We start from the raw sequence: 17,370 nt of genomic DNA on the forward strand, positions 1-17,370 counted from the left end.
AACTCCCACTAGTTCTCTCTAATCAATTATAGTAAAGTCATCTTTTGCATAGCACGCCATGACATCTTTTGGCCTTCACATAGCAAAAGTGTAGTTTATTTATGTAGTAAGTCCACTCATTATTTTCTTCATTACTCCATAATGCTAGGTACCCAATTTCATTTTTATGACATCAAATTAAAATCTCAGTTTCTTAAATAACCTAAGAAATTAAAGTCTCAGTCAATAAAGAGGTTTTTCTGTTGCAAATTATCATTGCAAAAGAAAAGTTCTTTTGTTACAACTGGCAAAAGGAATTCATCTCAATGGCTGTCTTGGGACAAATGCTATTTCGACATTAGGCTGGACCAAGGACATGAAGAGTTAAATACTAACTCCTTAGGTGATCTTTCAGCATTGATACAATAGACCCTGAGTCTAGACAGCACAATACCTATACATTTTTTAACTTAGTGAAATGGAAACATAAAATAAGAAAATAAGTTCTCACAGAATTGCACACACTGAAGAATGCATCAGATTATTCCAATCTGAAAAAACACTGCTGTTATAGATCCACAGTCTTGAACATTGAACTTATTTTTAAAATACTGATCATTAGGTGTTTTTAGGTATTGAAACTATCAAAGAAACTCTTGACTAGGCTGACTTTATTTTCTAAGGTAGGAAAAGATTTTGGTTTATTTTTGAAAATTTTAATAAAATAATTTCTTAACTAAAGGTGTTTTTTTTCCCTTAAAACATGGTTTAATTTGAAATTTTAGTTTATCAGTATGCTTCACTCACCAGGAGTTTTTTTCTATTGGGTTTCAGTGGCCAAGACTTGTCATTCAGCTTCTGAGTAGTAAAATCATCCATTCAACATATAGTAACAAGGAAGTTCATGAAAGACAGTTTGCAATATTTTCTACAATTACTCTGTACTTCTCCTACCATAGTTTTTGTATTATCAGTTTGTAATTAAGAGGATTTCTTTCATGTTCTTTTTTTTATTGATTAAAAATTTTCTTTTAAAAGTCTTATTCTCTGTTTTCTATTACTGTCCATTTTCTTTTTTCCATGTTGGATTTTTCACTTGGAGGTATAATCATTCTTTCAGGGAAACTATCACTTTATCTGAACACGTGATCATTCAAAATGTCTACGTCCACAAAAGATAGAAAGTCGAGCAAAATATTAGTGTTCAGTACAAGAATTATGTGAGTATTTGGAACCTGGTTTTTGCAGGAAAAGCAAGTCTGCTTTCCAGAACACCACCCAGATAGCATCAAATCCGATTAACTAACCATATGGCCCCATTCCAAAGAACCAATTTCAGAGTCATTGCTGGATTTTCTGAATTTGGACAAGATAATGTCATTTCTTTTGACATAATTTGCTGAAATTCAAATTTAATGCAACCTGAACTATGGCCATTACCCTAACTATGTAGTGTTATCTTGTATTATGAGATCTAGCATAATTTCTGTTTTTCTCTGATATGACCAACTTTCCTTTCTGGGATGTCAATTTATATGAAAGGGTATGTTTATAAATGAACATGAAAGATCCTTGGGGCATGGAAAATTTGCTCCTTTTAAAGAGATTTTTGGCTTGGTGATGCTTGGTTTGTTTGCTTTTTGTTCCCCAAGTTAATACAAATCAGCAGTTTGTAATTCCTTAACTGCAATCAAGACAGAAAAGTTAATGCCAATGATACCAATAAAGCAACTTCAAGAAAATCATTAGAGAACCAGGCTAGCTATTAATAATGATGATGATAATAATGATACTTTATTCCTCTACAGTGCCTTTCATCTGAGCATCTCAGAGGACTGTACTGATAAATACTTTGATTTTATCCAAATAAACCTGCTTTTCCAATTATGTGCACTTCTGTAAAGTTGCTTCAAATATCAGCATAATCATATACACAGAATCCCGCAATTTTAGCATTTCAACCATTCATACACTTAGCTTATTTAAAGAATATCTGTGCACTTTTTGATGTTCTGGAAACAGCTTGCTTCCTGGGAATTGATTACAGGTGTTATTAAAGTTAAACATCTATTAATGTAAAAGGTACCAGAATAAATATAGATATATGCATCTCTTTTCTAGCTCAGGAATGAAAACTCTAATGACTGAGACAAGAGAATCTTTGAGAAATTTGTCTGATTTCAATAAAACTTAGGCATTTTTTTTTTGTTATTCTTCTGACTTGAGTTTTGGATAGCAAAACTCTTTGTATATTTTAAAATACGTGTACACACACTCCTTGGGTTTGGTGGTGTCTGACGTATTGCAAGGTACTCCAGATGGGAGAGCACTCTAGGAGTAATCTCCCCTCCTCTGTGCTATGTGGACCCCTCCAGGGGTGGTGCTGAGGGGTGCACCTGATAGAAAAGAGCAGCCTTGCTCAAAGGGATGCATTTTGCTCTGTGGTGAAAGGCATAGAGAAGCTAATGGTCTCCTGATAGAACCCGTACATAGCCGGGCTCCCCAGGTTATCCAGGAGGAATCCAAAACATTTGACTTGATCGTTTAGTCAGTGTCACACGAACAACAAACCCCATTACCCAGTAGAATGACTGAAAGGAGTAGAAGAGTGAAGAGTTAAGATTTGAAGAAGTTCCTCGCATGATGTCAAGCCCTTCATGACTGATTATGACCCAGGGGAACAATCTCATTGAAAATTAAATTAAAACAAAACAGAAGACAGACTGAAGTTTAAACAGGGAAAATTCGGTGGCTGCCTTATGGCTAGGTCTCTGGGGTCCACGGTTCACCACCTCTCTAGACAGGTTTCAGATGATTTGTCAGCAAAATTGGGGGTGAAGATGTACATGGGAACTTTTCTGGAGTCCATCCCTCTCATCAGGGACCCCAAAAAGTCCCTGACCCAAGAGAGTTAGAAAGCATTGCCTCACAGTGAAAATATTGTTGTCAATAACAATGACAGCACGACAGGAAGATTCTTTCCCTCCTTCCCTACCCACCAGACTCTCACAAACTCACCAAAAAGTAAAAAAAAAGCTTTAAGAATTACAATATTTGATAATTTATATCTGGTGCTTTTAATTTCCTGATGATTTTGATCTATAGGAAAGTGTGCAGCCCATGAGCCCTGTACCACGGGTCTACCATTGCCTGGACACACTAGCCTGGTCGAGGTATTCTATTTCTCCTTTTCTTCCTCCTCCATCCTCCGTACCTGTAAATCCCCTTCCATTCATTTCTGAATAAATAGTAGTTAAAATACTGACGTATAACTATGTGGGCAAGATGGAGACGCCGAGTGTCTGTAAATCGTGGTCACTAGCGTTTGTAGACCAGCTTATAGTTCAAGAGTATTTACTGTGAGTTAGGGCGGGATTCATTTCCATTGTATAGATCATAAAATGGGGTTTTGAGTGATTAAATGACTTGTCCAGTTTTACCCAGCTAGTCCAGGACAGAGCCAGGACTCAAGCCTACACGATGCAACACAAAATCCTGTACTCCACCAACTGAGATGACCTTTCCCAAAGGGATGCAGCTTGGCCCTCCTTTCCTGCAACACTTCATAAAAAAGGGTTCCAAAATCAAATACATCTCAATTAATGTGACTCTGTATTGGGAGATATTAGAGGATCTGAACAAAATAACAACTGTTTAACTTTCTTATCCCAGATGTGACAAGAAGACCATCTATAGAACAAAGTACTGAAATGATGCTGAGCTATATCAAGCTGTATCTTTGAAATTAACTCCCTCAGAGTGGAGAGTTGGGACAGAGAGTAATTTTTTATTCCATTTTCTATAACAAACTCCCAAAAACATGTATTTTGAGTGAGTTAGTTATCAAAAGGAGGTTTCTATTGTCTACCTGCTTTATTCTATCAAAGTTTTTAATTAACACTGCTTCCTATCTAAACACTTCCCTTGGTTTTAGTCCTCTAACACTGGTTTCCCTAAGGCTATTCTTTTGCTATAATCAAGCCTGCTATATTTTTGTCAGATCAATCTTTCTAAAACTCAGGCCAGGTGACGTTAGTATCCCGCTTGAAAATGCTTTACTGATAGTGAATACAACTGAGGGCTTTTATAATCTGGACTCAAGTCACCTCTTCAGTTTTATCTCTTTCTATTCCTCTACACTGAGGATGACAAATACTTAGTACATTTATCATCACATCCTTCCCAGGCTCATGTATTCATTCAACAAATAGTTGTTGAGTATCTATGATGTGCCACGTACTCTTCTAAGCTCTAGGAATATCACAGTCACGTAGCCCCTGACCTCGTAGAGCTTATGGCGAGGTGGAGAATACAGGCAATAAACAAGAAGATAAGTGAACTATGGTAAGTACTCCTGTGGAAACAACGTGGTTGCTGAAATACGGAAAATGGGGATTGGGCTTGGGGAAGAGAGGAAGGGATCTAGCTAAATAGGATGATTGATGAAGGCTTAGCTGAAGATGTGATATTTAAATAAAAGGAAGTCATCCCTGCAACATAGCATTCCAGATTGAGGGACCAGCATGTGTGAAGAGCCTGAGGTGGGAATGAGCTTGCAAAAAGGGAAAGGGGCTGCTTGAGTAGAGAGCAAGGGGCCAGGATGCTGGCTTCAATGAGACAGAGTCCACATCAGGCAGGTTCTTAGACCCATGGAGAGAATTTGCTTTTTTAACCAATGTCATGGGAAACCAATAAAGAGTTTTAAGCAGGGAAGTGCCACAATCTGATTAACATTTTTTAAAAATCAAGGAGACATTGATAACCAAGATAAGCCTCTGCCTTCATAGGGAACTTAAAATATAATAGTAACATGGGCCAGCCCCAGTGGCCTAGTGGTTAAATTCAGCATGCTCTGCTTCAGTGGCCCGGGGTTTGGTTCCTGGGCATGGACCTACACCACTCATCTATCAGTGGCCATGCTGTGACAGCGGCTCACATACAAAATAGAGGAAGATTGGCATAGATGTTAGCTCAGGGTGAATCTTCCTCAGTAAAATAAAAAATATATAATAGTAATAATGTTGGAAATCAAAAGTACTGATGTATGAAAAAAGATATAGCATGTTGTACAACTATGTGGTTATTGCAGATTTTCTGCTAACAAAAAATAAGACTGGAAAATTTTGAAAGGTCCATTTTAGGATTGGAACAATCTCAAGACTGTCTAGCCTGGATCTGTGGTCTGGCACAGAGTATATGGAGGCAAGGTGGGAGTCAGAGTTCTCGGTCACAGCTACAATTCTTTGTGCCCAAATCTATTGTAAGAGTCTGGGGAATGGGGACAGAAATATAATGCAAATCGCAAAATGTGTTATTAAACAAGCGTAGCCTGAGTTTCAGAATCTGAAAATACATGGTATTCCCAACTAAATTCCACACATAAAACTAGCTAATATCTAAGAAAATCTACTATCTAAGAAAAGTCAGCAGAACCCCTGAAATATCAAAAAGAGCAAGCCTCAGCATTCCCACCAGCTCTGAGTACGATCCGCGAGAGCTCAACCAAGTCCGCTGGATGTTTACAGCCTAACATTAGAGATGCTTTTTTTTTAAGTCTGACATAATATTCCATATTTTGACAAAAATGTGGAGTAGACCCTAGGAAAAAAGTGCAGAAGTAAATTTTAAAAAAACGTATTCTAGAAGCAAGTTAAACTCTAAGCAGGAGGCAGCATTGCCACGGGAAGAGTCGGCTGTGTTTTCAGATCGCTGAGGACCTTCGAAGTCGCAATCGATTTTCTTTCAGTTGGGCCCGAATTGTTGTATCACTGAAGACGTGACACGAGGTGCCTAACGGTCTGTGAGACTGCCGTGTGGCTGATGTCGACGTCGCTGGCCTCGCTGCCTGGATTCTATGTGGTTTTTACTGTTTACCCTCTAGTTCCTGTGCTCTGAATCAGTAACTCCGTTTTTGCACCCAAGCTTCTCTTGAAAACAGATAAACAAGGTTAGAAAGAGAAAGTGTACTTTTTCAGAGGCTCCGAATTCTCTTGTTCACCCTGCAGAACATTGACCTGGCATTGGGGCTGTGGACGATAGGATGTGTGGAAACCGAAAAGAAATTCTTCTGACAACACCTTACACAGGTTTCAAAACCAATGAATACAGAGCACCGACTTATCAGTTGTTGACTCTCTCGTGGCCAGTTCCAAGTCTGCCTGCTGTCATTGTAGCAGAGCCCGCAGCACTGTCCCTTAGGGAGGCAGGTACACTGCAGTGGTTAAGCTGTGTTTTGGCTGCTTTTTCTTCATGATGCTAACAGAGGATATCACCCTGACTTAACTTCTTTAACTTTCCTTTTGATCAAATTCCCAGGTAGCTACAGCAATTGCAAAGAGCAGCCAACTGAGTTTGAAGATATTACAAATAAGCTTCTACAGCTGTTGCAGTACCGAAAGCAATGATTTCCTCCCAGGCACGGTGGGATGTTTGGAACAGCCTGACAAGCCTTTGATGAGCAGCGCTGGTGCTGTAGAGCTCTTGGTGTAAAAATATCACTCACCCAATACAATTTGCTTGGAATCTAGCTCAACGACTCCTTGAGGCAGAAGTCGTTAAAGTGACACTCTGAGGGAAACCCATTCAAAATTTGATTCCACATTTTTATGATATGGTAAAAAATTTTCTCTACCCTTTAAATAGCTCTCTGCCTTTCAATTCAGTCATTTTTGCCTGATCCATCAATTGGCTCAGGGCTGACCAGGAAGCTCAAGGCAGCAGCTGCCATCCCTGCTTCTTAGGAGCAATCTGTCAGAGGAGACACATCCTTCCCAGAGCAATGACGCTGCTGCTCACAGAAATAAATACCACAAAACAACACCTGAGGTTTATCTTCCTTAGGAAACTGCGTGAAGATGGGAGGTGCTATTTTCTAAGCGGAAAAACAAAGAAAGCTATGGAAGTACAATATCACAAAGAGTTAATGGAATTAGGGGCCGACCTGGTGGCGCAGCAGTTAAGTGCATGTGTTCCACTTCTCGGCAGCCCAAGGTTCGCTGGTTCAGATCCCGGGTGCAGACATGGCACAGCTTGGCACACCATGCTGTGGTAGGTGTCCCACAAATAGAGTAGAGGAAAATGGGCATGGATGTTAGCTCACAACCAGGCTTCCTCAGCAAAAAGAGGAGGACTGGCAGAAGTTAGCTCATGGCTAATCTTCCTCAAAAAGAAAAAAAAAAAAGAGTTAAGGGGATTAGAAAAACAGATACCTTAAATAATCAAAGTAAATAAGTAAATTCAAAAAATATCCTCTGTTGAAAATTTAGACCCTGTTTTAAGAGTATAATGCTTTATTTATCCTGTAATCATACTTGGCAAAATATAAGGCTTTATATTTTTGAAATTCTTTATCTGGAGCCAGGCTACTTGGGTTGAATCCTGGCTCTGTCACTTGTTAGTCATTAAATTTAGTCAACTAAATCCACTCTATCTGAGTTTCTTCTGCAAACTGAGCAGAAAGTATAGGAATCTCACAGAACTGATGAGAGGAGAGGGTTAAATAAATGATGTATGTGGAAGGCTGGAACAGTATCAGGCACACCACGACAAGAGCCAAATAGTTTTTAGATGCTGTTGCCATTACTATTACTGTTATTTATCATCATCATCATCATCTGTCTCATCTTATTGAATTTCCACAACAAAACTGTAAGGAGCCACGGCCAACCTGCCCCATAATATAGATAAAGGAAACTAAGGTCCTCATGGCAAAAAAATTTAAGACTTTCCAACTAATGACAGCAGAGCCGTGACTAGAATTCTGAGCTCTTTCCACTGACAGTGCCACTGAGAACTCACTGCAGGAGCAGGGATCCCAATAGCACTTCGAGGCTGCTTTCATGAATACCTCTGCATCATTTTCCTGAGTCACTGGCTGCAAATTCCATATTCCTTCCAAAGTCTATTTTCTCCTCAAGGTATCAGCTGTTGCCAGAAGAAGTCACCGGCTGTAACTTCCCCCATCCCTAGATGTTACTCACTAGGCTTTTACTTACCCCTTCTGGATTACAAACCAGTTTATACACAGATTATCTCCATTCTCTCTCTCTCTCTCTCTCTTTTTGCCAAAATGAGTCCCTCCCTATCTTCTGGGAGCTCTCTCTTTCCTCTCCTCTCTTTGCTTCTCGTCCTTCCTTCCTTCTCTCTCTTTCCCCAACTCTAACTTTTTCTAGATTCCTGTTCCCTTAATTATTCTCCTTTTCTAAAGTATCTTCAAATTATTTTTCTTTCAACTTTGAACAAGAAAAGATCTTCCCTTTCTCGTCAAATCTTTGTTTTCCATTGTGAGTTTTCATTAATGGCCCCCAGTCCCCTTCGCTCACTTTATATCCTATAATCTAGCACGTGTTTGCCAAGCTTATTGGGATTTCTTGCTTGAAAGTCACCAGAAAGCCACTTATTATTGTATTCGGTGCCCTTTTCTCACTTCTAACTCCGTAATCTCTCAAGCAGTGACAGGATGGACCCCCACCTCTTGCTGCATACTCTTCCCTTGGAATTCACTATATCTGTACCATCCTAATTTTCCTCCCAGCCATTCTTCATATTTCTGTCTCTGCTAATTCTTGCCTTTATTTTCTCACCCCATATTTTTTTAAATTAAAAAAACTATCATTCTAAAAATATCTATCTTTAAGCCATATACGTTGTCCATCCTTTTTTTCCTATCTGTTATGGATCTACAGTTTGAACTCTCTGTCTTATCACTAAAACCTTTTCACTTCCTCATGATTTCCCTATTTCCTGTCCTGGTCATGGGTGGCTCTCAAGAGATTTGAAATAAAAATGGCCTGGGATTAAATTTTGGCCTTGTCATTTACTGTCACTCAGGAGAAGCTCCTTAACTTCCTTGAACTCTGGCATACCATCCATAAAATGGGAGATTCAATGAGGAAATTACAAGTAAATACAGTCCCATCCCATAAAGGGGATCACGGGAAATTATTTCCCTTGCTCACTCCCTATTCCCACCCCACCACCACATCATCCTTACCCCGCTCCAGACTTCCAGCACTGAAATCATACAGCTAGATTTTATTCCTTCCTCAGCCCCATCTCCCATGTCAGGTCTTTCCTCAGTCCACCTTCTTAGGATCTCCTGCATCCTTCCCTTCCTATGGATTTCCTGTACCGTCTCCAGAGCACAAGCCCTCATTACTCACTACTGGATTGTGTCGCAACAGTCTTCTGACTAGTTTCACTGCCTCTAATTTCTCTCAACTTTCAACCCACCCAGCACAATGAGACCAAATTAATATCCCATCATTCAATCTAAAGTAATTATTTTCCCCAGGTAACCCAGCTAACAAGTAGAAAACAGAGATTTGGGCCCAGAGAGTCTACTCCTGAGTCAGTGCTCACAACTCTTTCCTGCAGTCTCAGTATCAGCGCTTGGGCCTGGGATTCTCCATCCCTCATCCTCTGACCCACATACCTGTCCAAGCTTTCCTTCTACCAGACCTGTAAACCAGGGTTTGATTTACTTACCTTTCCTAAAGTAAGCTTTCTTCATCCTTTAGGATTTTTTCAGTGGTGAGTAATAAAAAAAACCATCTCAAGTTGCTTAAACAGTAAAGGGATTTATTCTCTCATATAACAAGGATAACAAGCCCAGAGGTAGGATAGTTGCAGAGGTATTTAAGATCACAGCTTAACAAGGAACCTAGGACCCAGAATCCTTCCATCTTCCCCCTCTGCTATGTTCAACATGACCTCCCGTGAGCTCCTTTTGTGGTTGCAAGATGGGGCCACTGTTCCAGGAAGCATGTACAGATCGACGACATCCAGTGAAAGAAAGGATGGGAGCTCCACGATGTGTCATGCTTTTGAGTGGAGAATCTTTTCCCAACCCCCCACCCATTGGTCAGAACTATATCACCATTTCCGGGCAATTTGTAAACAAAGCACCATGAGGCCAGACAGATCCAGCTGTTCCAAAGTTTTTGAAATATGACCACAGTGAAAAATACATCATATACTCCAACTCAGCACAGGCATAAATACATTTCATAATGCATATATAAAACAAATGAAAATTTCCTAAAATAAAATTCATCCTTACTATGCAATACATTTAGATATTTTTTATTCTATTTTATTTTCCATGCTACTCTATTCCATTAATTAAAAAAATCATGATTCCAGCACTAAAGTGATTTTACGACTCGTTAATAGACTGCTACCTGCACTTTGAAAAACATCACCTTATACTAATGAGAATTTACCCAGATCATGTTGGAGAGAGGCGAACTCAGGAATAGTATCAGGCCAGTATGGTAGAAGGGGAAATGGCTGTTTTGAAAACAACCGATATGTCCCCATTTTTGTGTGTCTTAGATTATACATTTATCATTTATCCATGCCTATGACACCCCTCACTCAACGCCCATTTTCTAAAACTGGGGGCCTTCAAACTTGAGATGTTTCAACTTACTGATAAAAAGGCTGGAGTTTTTATTTATAATTAAAAAAAAAAACCCAAAACCAACTGAGACTCCTCAGTAGTTTGTAAGTGACAGAAAATAAATCAAGCATCTTTTAAAATTTAAGATCCAGTTTCTTTTGATGATATAAGTAGGGTAAAAGGTCATGGGAGTTCAATTAATTTACTTTAAAATGTTCTTTTTAAATGATGTCCAAAGAATAAATCAGCAAAGATTAGTCAGGAAAGACTGAGTTTCTCCCCCGTGTTTGGAATGTCTAAGGATCTGAGAGCAGCTGGCCCCATCTCTGTTCTCTCTTTTCCTGATTCATCTTGCGTGTGACCCCAGGGAGAGGTCACCCTGGGGCCCTAAATTACATGAGCCTGCACATAGAGCCTGCCACTTTCTCTGTGCAACTACCCTACCCTCAAGAACCTTGCTGAGCTCAGCAAAGGCTTTAAAGAACCTGGGCTTTGTACCCGGGCCCGTTTGTCACCCCACTGAGCCCAGCACTTCACAGACCTATGGCCATTTGTATTTTGACAGGAACACACTGATGTATCCAACATGCCTGAGCATCTGCTGGGTACAAAGCACTGTGCACGGCCGCAGGGGACCCCATGTGAATAAACTGTAGTGCCTATTACGAAGCAACTCGGAGTCTACCACAGGAGATAATCCTGCAAAGAGTTATAAGACAGAATTTCACAGTGGAGGTTGCCAAGAAGGGTGGCTGACCAGCATTTCAGAAGTACCCACTGGGCACCAGATACTGCGCTAGGCCATTTATGTAAACGACCTCATCGAAAGGACATAACTCTTTTGCAGTATTATCATCTCCATTTTGCAGATGAGGAAACTGAGGCCAGAGAGTCCCAGTAACTTTTCCAATAGGACTTGATTAGCAAGCAGCAGATCCCAAGTCTGCAGAATGAGCTCCATTAGACTCCAAAGTTTGTCGGGTTTTTTGTCACTTTCTCTGGGTCTCCAGGCAAAAAAGAATTCTATCAAGATGAAAGGAAGACATATTTGAAATAGAAGGAGTGCATTTCCCAGTGATGGAGGGAGAGCGGGGTGCTGGGTGTGGAGGGCAACCCTTCCATTCATTTTGCAGGCAGGAAAAGGCAGGGTGGGTTCAGGGCATGCTAAGTGGGGCAGTTGGGTTGCCACATAAGATGTGCTTAGGGGAATGAAAGAAAGCAAATCTAGAAAAGGTGCTGAATTCCAATTCCCCCAGCTTTGATAATTCAGTAAAGGTTTCCAGAAGAAGGAAGCCCCTTCTGCAGCTTGCCTTTGAGATTGTGAGTCCAGAGGGCAGGAAGTGTGTGAACAGAGGTGACTCTCTCAGAAGAGGAACCAGATGTTGTATTCCTCTGGGACCCTCATGGTGAAGCTCAGTGCTTTTCACCTAGTAGGTCTGCAGTTTGCCTCTAATGAATGAATGGAAGACAAACAAAGGAGAATTTTCTGCTCTCTCTTGTCAAGTTCCTTAAGGAATGGGTCTGGGTAAGTCGTGGGAACAGTTGGTGAAGGGGACAGGAACCGACAGAACAGAGCTCAGGGAAAGCTTGCCTCTTCCTCTGTACCAGCCTCCAGGTAAGTGAACTGAACAGCATGGCCTTTCGTGGGGTCAAATATCATCCCTTCTCATGTTATACAGAAATAGTGTGCTAAAGGGCAGGAAGTGTTCAGAAGGAAACAGACAACGGTAAGAGGCAAATGTTTTAAAGGATTTGCAATGAGATCTCCATAGTCAATAGTCCCCTGGCTCATACTGCCATACCTCCTAGCCACCTTTTTTGCACACCAATCTGATATTTTCCTTTAGATGGAGGAAGAAGGAAGCCTAAATTTCTAACTGCAGGTTATCTGTTGCCTTGTGGGCTGGGAGACAGGGTGGGTGACAGTGGTGTGGCACAGTGCATCTAGTCTGGGTGCAGCTTTGTGCAAAAGCTTGCCTTCAAAGGCTTTGCAAGTTGTTGACATATAGATCGATTCCAAACAGGAAGAGCCTAAAAAACATGAGCAAAGAGAAGTCCAAGCTGTGGGGGTGGGGGGAGATGAGAAGAGACAGAAAGGGGGGAGGCAAGATGTGGAGAGGAAGGCAAGCCTTCCAGATCCACCTGTTTCTGGTGCAGTGGAGCCTTTGAGCTGATACGTGGTAGTGGTAGTAGCAGTACCAGGAGTTACAGTTATGCTAAACAGGAAGATGTTGGTGACGACTGTTGTTAATGCTTGATGGTATCTTCCACTGGCTTTTATATGCCAATCACAAGGCAGTGTGAAGGTGGGCTGGCCACATTTAAAGTAGCAAAGGTTAGGCGGAAAACACCAGAGACTTTTATATTACTGTTAGGCAATAATTAGTGAAAACAGATGTTGGCTGCGTTGACTTCGGATGAGTGTGCACGAAGTCCGGGACTCTGATACACTGAGTGGGATGAGTCGGACGACTTCCTCGCAGCAGCGTCCTTTTAAGAAATAGTTGGGTCTAGAAGAGCATCATGACACTGTCAGTATATGGACCCCTCTGCTGGGCGACCATGTGGCCAACACTATTGCATGCTTAGCTATAGAGGAGTAAAATATCAAGTTTAACCTGCAGTGAGGAAAAATATCCATTTTGTGAAAGCCAAATCGAGTCTTCTGTATATTACTGTGTAATACTGTGTATTCTGTATATTACTTTGCATATTAATATAATATACTCTATATATGTACTAACTGGCACGTTTGTTCATAAAACGATGAGATATTTTCACTTAAATCAAAAAATGAAACATACTAAGAAATTTTTTGAAACCAAAAAAATCCAGTGTGAGAGGCTAAGTACACCTGTATGGTTAATAAACAGTTTTTCCCTTTCCATCCTCTCATTTTTTCATAGAGTCTTAAAAATGATTTCTATCTTTAATTGGGGATTACGCTAACTTCAGGAATACAATGCAACAGTCTCTCTCTCTCCCTCTCTCTCTCTCTCTCTCTGTACCTGATTTCATAACTACATACATGAATGCACTCCCAGGCACCACAAAATTAAAACACTAGAAGAAAGCTGATTTCTTGGAAAATCCAGGTTCAAAGATCAAGAATTTGATCTGCTTCCAAAGTATATCCATAGGAAAATGTGAGTTTTTTTGTTATTGTTTTGTTTTGCTTCTGTATAGGGAACTTTCAGGATACTAATTAAATATTGGATGAAACTCACTATTTGTCAATTCCTAATCCGATAATCCTAGATGAAGACCTGTGGAGAAATTTTGTCTCTCTGCCGTCATTAACCCGATTTGCCAGATCTTCACTAGTCAGTCCTAGCCTATACTTAAGTGAAGAAACCCAGCAGCTATCATGGGGTCATCTTTTGACTTCAGTAAAAGTAAAATGAGATGAAATTTTTCCTTGTAAGCTGAGTTCCCTTTAATCTTAGCTGCAACGCCTTGCTTCTGAACTGCGGTTTCCAGGTAATGACTCAACAGCAGGACAGGAAAGGTGGCAACGGAGGGCAGCATGTGAAGGCTTCCGAGCATCTTAAGTGTGGAAGGGCTATTATTACGGATGAGTGGGCTCATCTGCCTTGCTTCACAGGTGAGGAAACTCTCACCCCAAATGTTTCAGAGACTTTGCCCACAGGCCTCATCAGAAATCCAACAAGTCTAGTTAAGAGCCCAGCTCTTTCGCGTCACGATTCAGAGTTCTGTTACTTATATCATTACGATGCAGAACAACAAACTAAAAATTTGTCCTCGTAAAATAATGGAACTCACTCCTGAAAAAGATAAAAAATTTGCAATAGAGCAAAATAACTGTAATGTGTCAGGCCTCATGCTCCTGGGAGCTTCTCTGCTGGCCCCTGTGCCCCATGCCCGCCCCCACCTCTGCTGTCAGGAGCTCTTCCTCTTCTGTCCAGCAGTATTTCTTAATATACTCATGCATGGTATAATCGCCAGATATTTGTAAGGCAGTTTTCTCCCCTGGATGTTAAATCCATTGAGAACATAACAGCTGAGAAAAGAAGACTGTTAAATGAATAGTGAATGAAGAAAATTATATGTATGGTTGTATTTTTCTATTTCAAAACAACAAAGAATAATAGTGCCAGCCCTGTAGGATTGCTGTGAAGTCTAAATGTTATCCTATAACATATGTCCATTGCTTTACATAGGGCCCTTGATCTTGTTAAGTTACATACTAGTAGCTCAATACATCTACCGAATGCTTGCTCACTCTTCTCTTGGAGTTGTCAAAAAATGTTAGAATCCTTCCACATGCTAATGATTGAACTTTTAGCATCCATTGATTAAGAACAGATAAATGGATGGATGGATTTTCAGCTCTACACCCTCCCAAGGGTCCTCATCCCACAGGTTGGAAATCTCGTTCCCTTTAGATTTTTCCAATACCTAGAACGAGGCTTATGATTCATCAGGAGAGTCATTACAATGGAGCAAAATACCCGCAACACAAGCAAAGCACAAAGGTCTGAGAGCAAGAGAGGAACAGACAGGAGAAGAAACAAATAGCAGCTCTCTGATGCTTTCCACTTTCAAAAATCCCCACTAATTCCTAGGGTGTTGCCAGCATGCAGCTATGCACTGCCTTCAACCCCTTTTGCCACAAAGGTACCCACTGTTCCTGGGCAGCAAAAAAAGAACACACACCCCCCATAATAGCTCTAGAAGACCGTGTAAAAGAAAAATAGACAACCTCTAATTATGTTTCTTATGAGCCTGAAGAAATCCAGCTAGATTTCTTACACTCCTTCCCTCCACCCCTTTTTTGGTACCTATTTTATTAGTTAGGACTGTCCTAGTTTCAAGTGATGGAAATCCAAACTGAATGGTTTAAATGAACAAGAAAAAAAAATGGAAGTAGGTTTAAAGAATTTCTTGGCTTACTGAGAAGTCCAAGGGCAGAGTAGGTTCAGGTAAGGCTGGATCCAGGAACCGCCCCCTCCCCCAAAAAAAGTCACCAAGACTCAGTTTCTCTCTATTTCTGATTTCCTCCAAAGTAGAAATTACTGTTTATCAGGCTCTCCCCTCATGGTGCAAAGAAGGTTAGCTGAAGCTCTAGACAATAGCCACAGTAGAGAGTGAGGTTCTTTTTCCCAATGGTTCCCACAAAAATCCCATGATCGGTAATCAGGTTTCTGTGTTCTATGTCTGATCCAGTCACTCTGGCCAGGAGGATAAAATATGTTGATTGTACAGGCATGGGTTACATGTGGGATGACCAGCCATTCTGGTTTGCTCAGGACTGTCCTGATTTTAGCATTGCAAGTCCTGTATCCCAGGAGACCCCTGGGCAAATCAGGATGATTGGTGACCTCATTTTTCAGGTAGAATACTGATGGATTGTTTCTAACGTAAAGGGTCGAGAGTGGATATAATAGCAAGGGTTGCATACCACATCAGGGAAATGCCCCCTACACCTCATCTGAACTATAGAGCTGTGCTGACCAACACAGCAGCCACATACGCTCACTGATCACTCCAAATGCTGTAGTTTGCATTGTAACCTGAAGTTGGGTCTGAACTGAGATGCCCATTAAGTGTAAAATCCACACCAGATTTCAAAAATTTACCTGAAAAAAGGCAATGTTTTAGATATATTGAGTTAAATCAAATCTGTTAGCCTTTTTACCTGTTGAATGTGGCTATTAGAAAATTTAAAATGACACACATTGCTCACGTTGTATTTCTGTTGAACAGCCCTGCTGTAGGATTTTTTAACAAGGTAGTGAGGTATTTATGTCATGTATAGGTGAAAGCATATTAAAAAGATGCTTTGAATGTACAGGCAGCTTAAACAACAAATGATAAATAGGTAAAGAACATCAGGCTTACAAACAATGAGAGAGAAAAATATCAAACTCAAGACCAAATTTATTCACTCAACCATTCCTGCTGTCATTTGTGGCAGGATCAGCTTTAAGTACTGGGGCTTCAGACCCAAAGAAGAAAAGAGGTTTGTCCTTCAGAAGCCCACCGACCAGAGAGGGAAAGAGATAGGCAAAAAAATTTTTTTAAATGCAAAATAATGTTATAAGTAATATGACAGACTCCAGCACACATGGTCTTTATTGATTTAATTATGTCATCCAAGTAATTTTTTGTTTATTCAATCCATACTCTACATTTTCTCTTTCTGTTGCATGCCGAGTTCCTTGAGACTAGAAAGAATGTACTAAGTTGTATATGACCAGTTGCATTGGTTTCAATGCCCCCTGTTTACTTAATGATCAAATATTTCTTTGTCTCTTATTTACTCTCACCAGAAGCAGCTTAGCCCTGTGAAAACCTAATGGGCTTAGGTTCAAATATTGCCAATGTTCCTCACCAACCCCCTCACCTATTGAAAGGTTTTAATTCCTCTGTGCCTCATTTTCCATGAACAGCATTGAGAAACAAGATCCCGAGTGACACTTTGAACACACACACACGCATACACACACACACATCTTTGCTTACGATTTAGCTTATTATTGTTAATCATCTGAAAATAGCAAATGCTTACAAAAACTCCATCTTACTATAATTGTACTCTCTCAATAAAACAATTTTCAATCACTGGGAGGGCTCTGCATACTGGTGATTGGGTTCCCTCTAAACATCCTTGAGAATGTTTATTTGAAAAGATTACCTTGTTTTCCTTCAGGATTAAGTCCTGGTCACTGCAGGAGAGACATGATTTGGAAAGATGGCAGGCAGTTTTTGATAGCTCCTCAGAGACTGCCCTTGTTAAATGAATGTACCCACAGAAAAACAAAATGTATTCTAGCCCACACATGTTTGAGACATTTTTTAAACACGTGGATTAGAGAAGATAGGTATTACAAATAACATATTTGTTGGGAAGAGTGAAGAAATCACAAACTCTCTTGGATAAACACTATTAAAGGCATACTTAACCAGTGGATTGTGACAGTTCCCCTCTGGCATTCGCTGACAGTCTTGACTGCAGCTGTAAATTA

General features: G+C 40.4%; 1 long non-coding RNA gene across 1 annotated transcript in view; it reads right to left on the minus strand.

The window, feature by feature from the left end:
• The window catches only part of LOC103561372 (uncharacterized), a 67,806-nt gene extending 50,654 nt beyond the window's left edge, over positions 1-17,152 (minus strand). The window contains exon 1 of the long non-coding RNA XR_547433.2: positions 17,040-17,152. This is a non-coding gene — a long non-coding RNA (uncharacterized lncRNA). The remainder of the gene's footprint in view (positions 1-17,039) is intronic.
• Between the last annotated feature and the right edge of the window lie 218 nt (positions 17,153-17,370).

Source organism: Equus przewalskii, chromosome 9 (genome assembly GCF_037783145.1).
Source record: "Equus przewalskii isolate Varuska chromosome 9, EquPr2, whole genome shotgun sequence".
Lineage (NCBI taxonomy): Eukaryota > Metazoa > Chordata > Mammalia > Perissodactyla > Equidae > Equus > Equus przewalskii.